Raw genomic sequence first — 9317 nt, 5'->3', positions numbered from 1 at the left:
CATCATTGGAAGAGGCCAGTAGGGAACTAAAAACAACAAACAGCATAAGTGATGAAGCCTGTGAAGAGGGAGATTAAGTAGAAACAACAAATAGACACGATGCTTTGACAAACAAATAGTTTGATTTGCTGAAAAGCGTTGGAAGTCATCGAAATCCGGCGCCACTGGGAAACAAATCAAATTATAGACATCAATATTAATAAAGTCTTTGTCACAACATACCATGTATATAAACTTCTCACCATTTGGTTGTAGTCACTTTTAACATGATAACGATGTGTGAATCTCAATCGAAACGTCGCTCAACGCAGTAGGCGAGAAATTGTAATTATATATAAAGTTGTATGTTTTAGTTTCTACACTGCCATCAGTCCTACACTTCGGCGGATGTGACTTATCATCGTAACAGTTCAGACCGTCTCATATATGAACAATTCATTGTCTATTAAAAAGCAGTATTACACTTATTTCCAGTCTGCATCCTAAATGATCTTTCAAAGTATGTCTGTTTAAATAGAAAATGGAGACTTGTGCACTAACAAAATTCCTTTGCTCATTCGTCGGAGCTAGCACTCGTTTTATTGTGAATAATGGTCAGTCGTATTGGAATTAAACGTACTTTCTTGTAGGCTGCACAAAATACTTAGCTAACTTCGGCATCACATTCTGGTCCTTAAACAGACGACTTAGGGGACTTATCATGGGCGATGTAGTGGTGGTTTGGCTAGTGTCATCGTGTGGTGCACAGATCGATGACTATGATGTCATTCACTGACATGTCATGTCCAGTCATGATTATCTACAGACGGCCGTCACATAGTTGGACTATTCCATAAGGACGGTCAGTGAAAAATGCTTGGTCACAACCAAAGCGCCGGTAACACATACGGAGCGGTGGCTTGTTGGATTATACACAAGGTGTTAATCAACTACCTGATAGAGCAATCTTAGATAACTCTGTGACTGAATATGGCCGCCTGCTGATTGACTTTTCAATTAATGTTAGTTATTGTATTTTTTAATGCAAGAGGGCAATGCGATAACGATTTTCAGTACATGTCTCCCAGAAGTACGTGGGTTGTGGACTACTGTCTCTGTGCATATGAAGACCTCATCAAACTTTTAAGGCAATTCGACTCACTGAACTAGCCAGTTGGACTCATTGTGTCCTCTCTATGAACGCGCAGCTTGTACTTAAATTGGATCATTACTTTCTGACTTGGAAACGTAACATAGAGTACGATGAATTTCCCTCAACAAGGCAGATAGATCCTTGAGCGGAAACGAAAATCATAGGTGACGCTTCGAATCCTCCAAATACCGTCATGACTTCGTCTGATATCTGTGAATATATTTCATTATTGCTTCTTTTGAATCGCCCCAGTCAACACAGGATAATATCTACAATGCTTTCAGTGATATTTTAGAATGCGTTCGGAGTGAGATGCATAGTGCACTTCCCTCGAGGACTGTATTAGTTGATGGAACACGTAGTAGTTGATTTCAGTTCATGGAGTTTATTTCTTCAGGAAGGTTAGAGTCACGCAAGAACATGTGTATAGTGGTACCCCCATTATAGAAACACGCAAAGGGATGAAGAAATCTATATATGTCGCTTTTATTGATTCTATAAAAGCCTGTCATGGTACAGATCGAAGCGTCTTGTGGGAGACTCAAAACCAAAGGCATAAATGACAGTATGCTGAATTCTATTTTATCGTTGTGCAGAAATGTACAGTGCTGAATCGGACTGAAAGGTCTCTTGACATCCGTTTCAGATGTCACATGCGGTTTGAGACAAGGCTCTCGCCGGTTCTGTTGACCTGTACCTTGATGATTTGTTACGCACAATAGACGCTGTCAATATAGCTAGGTGTACGTATACATAATAATGCGATTGGAATTCTGGAATATGTGGATGATATCATCTAGATGGCTGAGAAGGAAGATCCTAATATCCCACTCAACTGATTGCATAGCTGTTGTGTTTCAGACAGAATAACTGTCAACAGTACTAAGTCGAAAGTAATCCACTTTAGATCACGAACTGTACCATAAACAAGTATGACATTTATGTGTGGAGAGAGTGTTTTAGAACCTGAGGAGAGTTACTGCTACCTAGGATTGCTTCTCACAGAATCTCGATTGCGAAAGGATGGCCAAAGCTGGAGTTAATTCGGCCAGTAGGGCGAGTAGTATAGGTAATGGTGGTACGGGACCGTAGAGCAAAATCGCCTGCAAATTTGCAGGGGAAAAAGGTTCATCCACACCTAGTACTAATTATACGTGCACATTCGTTCGCGTGAACGTTTGCAGGGTAAAACCAAGATGCACCCACATCTAGTATTAATTACCTATACTACTGGGCGCTTGGCCTCTTAATATCTAAATACAAATTGCTTGGTGGAATGGAATATGCTACGTTCACTAAACTGTATGATACAATGGTTTGGTCCCTTCTGGACTACGGTTCATGCATAGTGGAATTTTGTGATATGTCTTGTATGAATGATGTCCAGAACCGTGTCATTTGTTTCTTCCTAGGGCGTAAAACATATGCCCCAAACCAGGCTGTGAATTGTGAAATGGTATGGATACCCCCACTTGTACGCCAGTGGGGAAATACTGTAAGATTTTACAAACGTTTATGAAACCTGCTACTTAGTCGCATTACTAAGAAATGTTCTTATGGAGTGATCGATGGGCGACCCGTTGTAAACGTAATTTAAACCTCCGCATAATTACAAAGTCGGAACTGGGACTAACCCGTTTCCCCGTGAATAACTGTTTTAATATACACTGTATTTCGTCAGAGGCACGAGCTATGTTGTATCAAACGCATGTCACTCAGTGGAAAGAAAGTATTTTACAGCCACAAAGTCCGTCCCGAAAGTGAGCTAATATGTTAAGATCATATTAGGACATGTGTTAATCCAGCATGTTATGTCTGTCACAGCTTTCCAAGAGCACATATAAGTGCATTAGCACACTTTAGATAATAATAATATGTGCATTTATATTGCGACTCAGGAGGCGAATGCTCATAGCGCTAACAGTCAAGGCAGGCATATCATTACCCCGGATAACCCAAGCTGTCTGTTAGACGCAAGGTTATAGTCACTTGACTTCTTCCACCGGACACTCACTTTCTGCTGGGTGAACAGAGGCAATTTTGAACAAACTCAAGGTGAGATAGGACTCAAGTCCCAGAAACTCTCAGGAGTTAAGCTGCTGGTCACCCATCCGCGCATGGAGATGAGGCACAGCAGCTGTTAATATTGAGCTGGGCAGATATAACAATACTCCTCTACAAGGGAGAACGTGTTCTAATTGTGTAAATGTAATTCAGGATGCAAGATGCAGTCAAGCGATGTAATTGACATACCAACAGAACTCACCAGGGGGTCATCTCAAAGTCTTATTCAAACAGCAAACATCACACAACAGCAAACAGCAAAACGAACCACATAAATACCAATTACTCGTCTCTTCATTCACGATCAATAAAATTAATGTTCAATACATAAACATGGCTGTAATATTAGCTTTTAAGATTTCAATTTATTAACACAAAAATGATTCACGTATACATCGGTTCACATGACTATGAGATGGGGCAGCGTCTGCATAGTGAAATGAAGTGTTCACACACAACTGAAGTTCTCACACAAGTCTTTTTCGCTTTAGAGGCTTGGATCTAAGTGTCTGTACTTTTTTCTTGGAGGCTGTTCCTTCTGGATATCACTTATGAATTTGAACAAATTTGGAAGAAAAGATTCAGTGTTAATATTTAGATCCTCATTACATATGGCACCCGTGAAGGTTCCTGGGTAGAATAGGCCTTCAGCAACCCATGCTTGTCGTAAGAGGCGACTAACGGGATCGGGTTGACACATGTCATCGGTTCCCGATTGCGCAGATCGATGCTCATGTTGTTGGTCAATGGATTGTCTGGTCCAGACTCGATTATTTACTGACCCCAGCCATATAGCTGGAATATTGCTGAGTGAGGCTTAAAGCTAAACTCACTCACTCACTCACTCATTACATACGGACATATGAATTTACTCATCGTTTCCTAAAATCCTATTCGGATTCGCATTTACATTTGCAAGTTTTTAAGTTTTTTACGAGTTTCTTTTCTGTTTCAGAATTCATAAAAACTACGTGAAGTAATATTGTGTGTGTGTGTGTGTGTGTGTGTGTGTGTGTGTGTGTGTGTGTGTGTGTGTGTGTGTGTGTGTGTGTGTGTGTGTGTGTGTGTGTGTGTGTGCGTGTGCGTGCAAGATGGAACAGGTCTGCTGTCCAGCCTATAACCATGTCCTTCACTGAAGGAACAATTTATCGATGGAAATGGTGGTGGAGTTAGGGTTCGTGATTGTTAATGTTGTTGCCTGTTGTTATGGGGTCCTTGGTAGTGTTGAGCGTGACTGGACATGTAGCTTAGCAACATTTCCGGGGCATAGTGGTGCTTCTAGTTCTCTTCACTCTGTTCTTGAAACCCTGGTACACAAGGCTTCTGACACCACGACTGTTTGGAATGAACTGAATGTCAACATTTTGCAGTTCAGCTCTTTATGTAGTTATGATAACTTAATGGCCAACTGCAAACTTAAATAATACTAATTCTTTCAATAAATTATTTTCAGATTCATTAGTTTACATAACAGGTCATGCCACTAATTACAAAGTGAAATATGTTCACCAATAAGTGAGATTTTGACAGCACCCCTGTGCTTGTATAAACATTGCTAATAGTAGTCAGTGTTAATGCTAGGTGGCCTGGGGGCAAAGTAGGGATAAACCCGGATAACCGGTCCATCTTGGGCCCATGCAGGCAGCACGCGTACTGTATGGTCGATAGTTTGGTGGTCTTTCTTCAGTTGCTTTTTTTCAAGGGTAAATTAGACTTTGTACTGATTACTTCACTGCGAGTGAAGTTTCCGAGCGACAAGACTGTCTGTTGAAGTCACGTCTGATCTGAGACACTGGCTATCATTGAACACTAATAGTTATACTGAAAATCTGCTATGATTGAACGTAAATTGTCTTTTTCTAGTGGCATTTCGGGACATGTACATTTTGTTCTTTTCGTCTAACTTGTTCAAATTGGGATAATTGTGTTGAACGCTTCTTTGTGCCTCGCCGAGTGCGGGATCGTGCAGCTTTAGTCTCTTTGCATCAGAAGAGTAAGTATGACCAGAAAGAAACTCAAGATGTTTGCCAAGTCCACGGAGTCTAATGAAGATGTAAGTGGAGAAAAGCCACGGCTATGTAACTATGTGTGCAGACTTCAAGATGGGCCCATGTGGATAATCCAGGTGAGGCTTTTCCTTATTTGCCAGACTTGAATATTGAAAATTTGACAGACGCACACACAGACAAGCACAAAGACACACGCGGATCATTAAATGATTTGTCATGTCCATGATCATACATGAGCGTTTCAAGACGTTGTAGTTTCTTGGAATGCTTTCATTATACAGTGATGAATGTTTGAAATACCAGAGGTTGAAATCCGTGTATATGATACTTCCCAATATTGTGTTGAAAGTGTTTTTTACATTATAAGTGTAACGCAAACCTGCAAAGGGGAATGAACATCAGTTCTTCCTTTGGAGAATCAATGACATAGGTCTTTCTCATACATTATGAATGAGGTAAATCCAGATGCCGTATTCTAACTTTCTACAGCCAGTAAATCTGTAGTTCAGTTACTTCTAAATCCAGTGAAATCACATGTGAAAAGAATTTATTACATTTTATGCTGAGCATATTTGGTAAAAAAGAAATTTTCTTCATTTCCAAAATAATTGTTCACCGTGTATGTCATACCGTACCTTATCGTCTTCTGATGAAGTGATGAAATGTGTAAAATGATGAAATGTGTAACTAAATGCTAACGTTTGTACAGTTAGTTCAGTTAAGACAGTTAAGTTATTGGTTTTCGTCATTGGGTATAATATTTGATTTTCTCTGAAGAAATATTACTCAATTTCGACTGTTTATGATAACTGTGTTTCATTGTAATGGTGAACCGTGATGTCCATCCCACATTCGTATCCATCCTAAGCTCAAATCTATTTCCACCCCAAATTGATATTCATCGTACACTTATATTCATCCTGGGGGTGGTGGGTAGTCCAGTTGGTAAAGCCTTCGCTCGTCACATAGAAGACCTGTGTTCGATTCCCCACATGGGTACAATGTGTGAAGCAAATTTCCCCCGTCGTGATATTGCTGGAATATTGCTTAAAAAAGCGGCGTAAAACTAAACTCACTCATTCACACTCGTATTGGTTTTACCGGGGTTTGTGTCTGAATATGATGACCAGGTTGTCTGGTCCAGACTGGATTATTTATAGACCGCTGCCATATAGCAGGAATGTCGTCGAGTGTGGCGTCAAATTAAACTCACTCACTCACTCATGACTGGCATTCAATGATCCAGTTAAACAAATGCAATGATTATTTAGTTCCTCAAGCCGTATGCAATTTGACATTCTATATTCAATGAAAACGGAATTCTTCTATGTTGAGGAAACGCATGGTTTAATACAGGCGGTGACTGAGTAGATTACGTTTGCTTTTCAGTTTGTTTATTTGTTAGTTTTTAGTTGTTTTTTTAAATATTCAAGCCAGTATAAAACTGTTGAGACGACTGATACATATTTCTGCTGTTCTTCATGGCGGCGTGTGTATGTACGTTTATTGTATGCACAAGCTCTCAGTTCGCAAAGTAATCAAACAAGTATCGAATAAATATATAATCATGGTCATCATATTCAAATCATGCAGCGATACTTCAACAAAATCTGTATGTCCAACAACATATGCAACGATTATACATGTAACATAAACTTTACGACTGACCTTAAGATTACAGGTAAATCGAAGCCACGATTTATATAGCAGCGTCAGAGTAATCTGCACAATATAACAGTGATAAAAATAATAATCTCTCCATTATCTACATGTACATCAAGCAACACTGCGTAATCAAGGAGTTCCAACTGCATAATAGTTCCACGATTTTATCACAGCAATCGGACTCCTGTGTCATTGGTTGTGTGATGACGTCTTTCACAAACATGATCTTTATAACGAGGCTTTCTTATTTAATTGGGTTCTATCTTTAATTGCAATGTAAGTATCAACTTAACATAGGAAGGGTCCTGTGATGTAGAGATGAATATGTAACAATGAGAACATCCAATGGCAAAAAGTAAATGAATACGTGGCATTATTGCGAGATTAACAATTCGAGACACTTTTTGCGTTATGTCGTTTTGTTTGTGTGCGTGTGCGTCCGTGCGTGCGTGCGTGCGTGCGCGCGTTTGGGTGGGTTTTCTTTGATTTCTTTTTTTTATGTTTAGTTATTTCTGTTTAGTTTTGTTTGTTGTTATGTTTTGGGTTTTTTTTTCATTTTTGGGTTTGTTTGATTATTGTCCTGAACCTGCTTTGTCGTACCTACATGCAGTTGTCGAGATGTGACATCACGGTCCATGTGTATAATCTGTTTATTGTTGCAGTATTGTATTGTAGACTGTATCGACGGTGTGTTCATTGGTCTCAATTAATATTTGTATTAGATGCACTCAAAATCATGCTCCTTAAGGAGAAATAATTCCATATCAACACATTTCTTGCAAAAAAAGGGTTAAAAGATATGTATCTGCACACTATTTTCCGACGGTAAAGATGTTATGGGTTCCAAATAACAACAAAAACTGTTGCGGAATCGGACTGCATATTTAAGCATGTAGTTGACTAATTGCACAAATACTAATGCCCGCTGAGATGAATACCTTTCAATAAGCAGATATACGACAAAACGTTGCTTTGGCCACCGAAACATAGAAAGTGTCTGGTCCCAAAATACAACCACGATACTCTTATGAGTTACATCAGCTTCGAAATATTCCTTGCGGTTTCATTTGTAGCCACCATAAAATATCACTGAAGGTGAACTGATATGAAACTACAATCTTCGGCTTGACCAGCTTGAAGTATTATTTCAAGAACTTTAATCTGAACACATGCGAAAGTCACCTTGGAGTTTTTAAACCCGGGTCTTGTGTGGGCACATTGGGTGGTTGTGAAAAAGGGTTTATGCCGTGTTCGATTTAATAATAGTGAAAGAAGCGGCTTATCAATGCCTTCAGCATGAACCGGAGGAATGAGCCGGTCATTAACAGCTGAAAACAGCTGACATGTAAGCTAATATACAGTTTATTCAACTGATACATAAACCAATGAGGCGTGTCTTCTCAGATAATCCCCTGCTTTGTGCCTGGTTACAAGTATCACTTCTCCGGAAAGTGTCCAAGCACAAAAACTGTTTTCTTTCCATTAGTCGGTATTTCTGAGTGAAATTACAGGCAATTCCACTGATCGATCGCGGTTATTGTGTTGACTCTACGAGCCTTCCATTAGTGCTCTACAACTTGGACACTGACATTATTGCGCGATGCTGCGGCTGTGTACGGAACACCTTCACCCACATCCCCGCAAAATGATATAATATCAATAATATTTAATAGTCAGGAAAGTCTAGAGAAAAATTCGGAACAAATGGCACGACGAAGAGTTTTGTTTCATGTCTAAAGAGATCAGTCTTTAGACGAAAATATTGACAGTCACGATGATTTCACGTTAGGGAGAGCGAGGGTAAGGTACAATTAAGGCCATGTAGACGTCCAAAATCAACTTTATAATGGAATTGTTTCCACGTTTACCTCAATGCTAAGTTTCTTCAGAACGAATATCGCTAAATTACTCTGAAAACCGTTGATACTCATGTAAAGTCATTAATGGTTAAGATTTTCATATTTTCTGATAAGGACTTGATATATATGAAAAAATAATGGTTGAATAAATTATCAGTAGCATTAAGAGAAAATTGAAAAGATCATTTATTCTTCGTCACAGATAACAAACAATCACAGAAATGTAATAGAGGGAACATAATTTCTTGTTCATGAATCGGAACTGAAAGTTTCTATTCATTTATCTGTGGTGTCTTAAGATCATCTGAATGTCTGAAGCTATAATTTGAGATGATTACATAATGAATATATAATTTTCAAGAACATCTCTCAACTGTTCCATGTCAGGACAGCGTTGACTAGACCATCATAATTGATTAAGAATAATGTGATGATATTTGTCCATGCTTGTAATTCTACCATAAAGCGTAGGAATATTGCATGAATTACTTGCGATAGAATTGTGCAGAATCGGTTCACCTAATTGGTTAAAAATCACCTTGCATGAATATTGCTGTAAGGTGGACCTGTTTGTTTTAAACATGTTAT

Source organism: Haliotis asinina, chromosome 7 (genome assembly GCF_037392515.1).
Source record: "Haliotis asinina isolate JCU_RB_2024 chromosome 7, JCU_Hal_asi_v2, whole genome shotgun sequence".
Lineage (NCBI taxonomy): Eukaryota > Metazoa > Mollusca > Gastropoda > Lepetellida > Haliotidae > Haliotis > Haliotis asinina.
The sequence above is the reverse complement of the archived record's forward strand: the minus strand, read 5'-3'. Positions refer to the sequence as shown.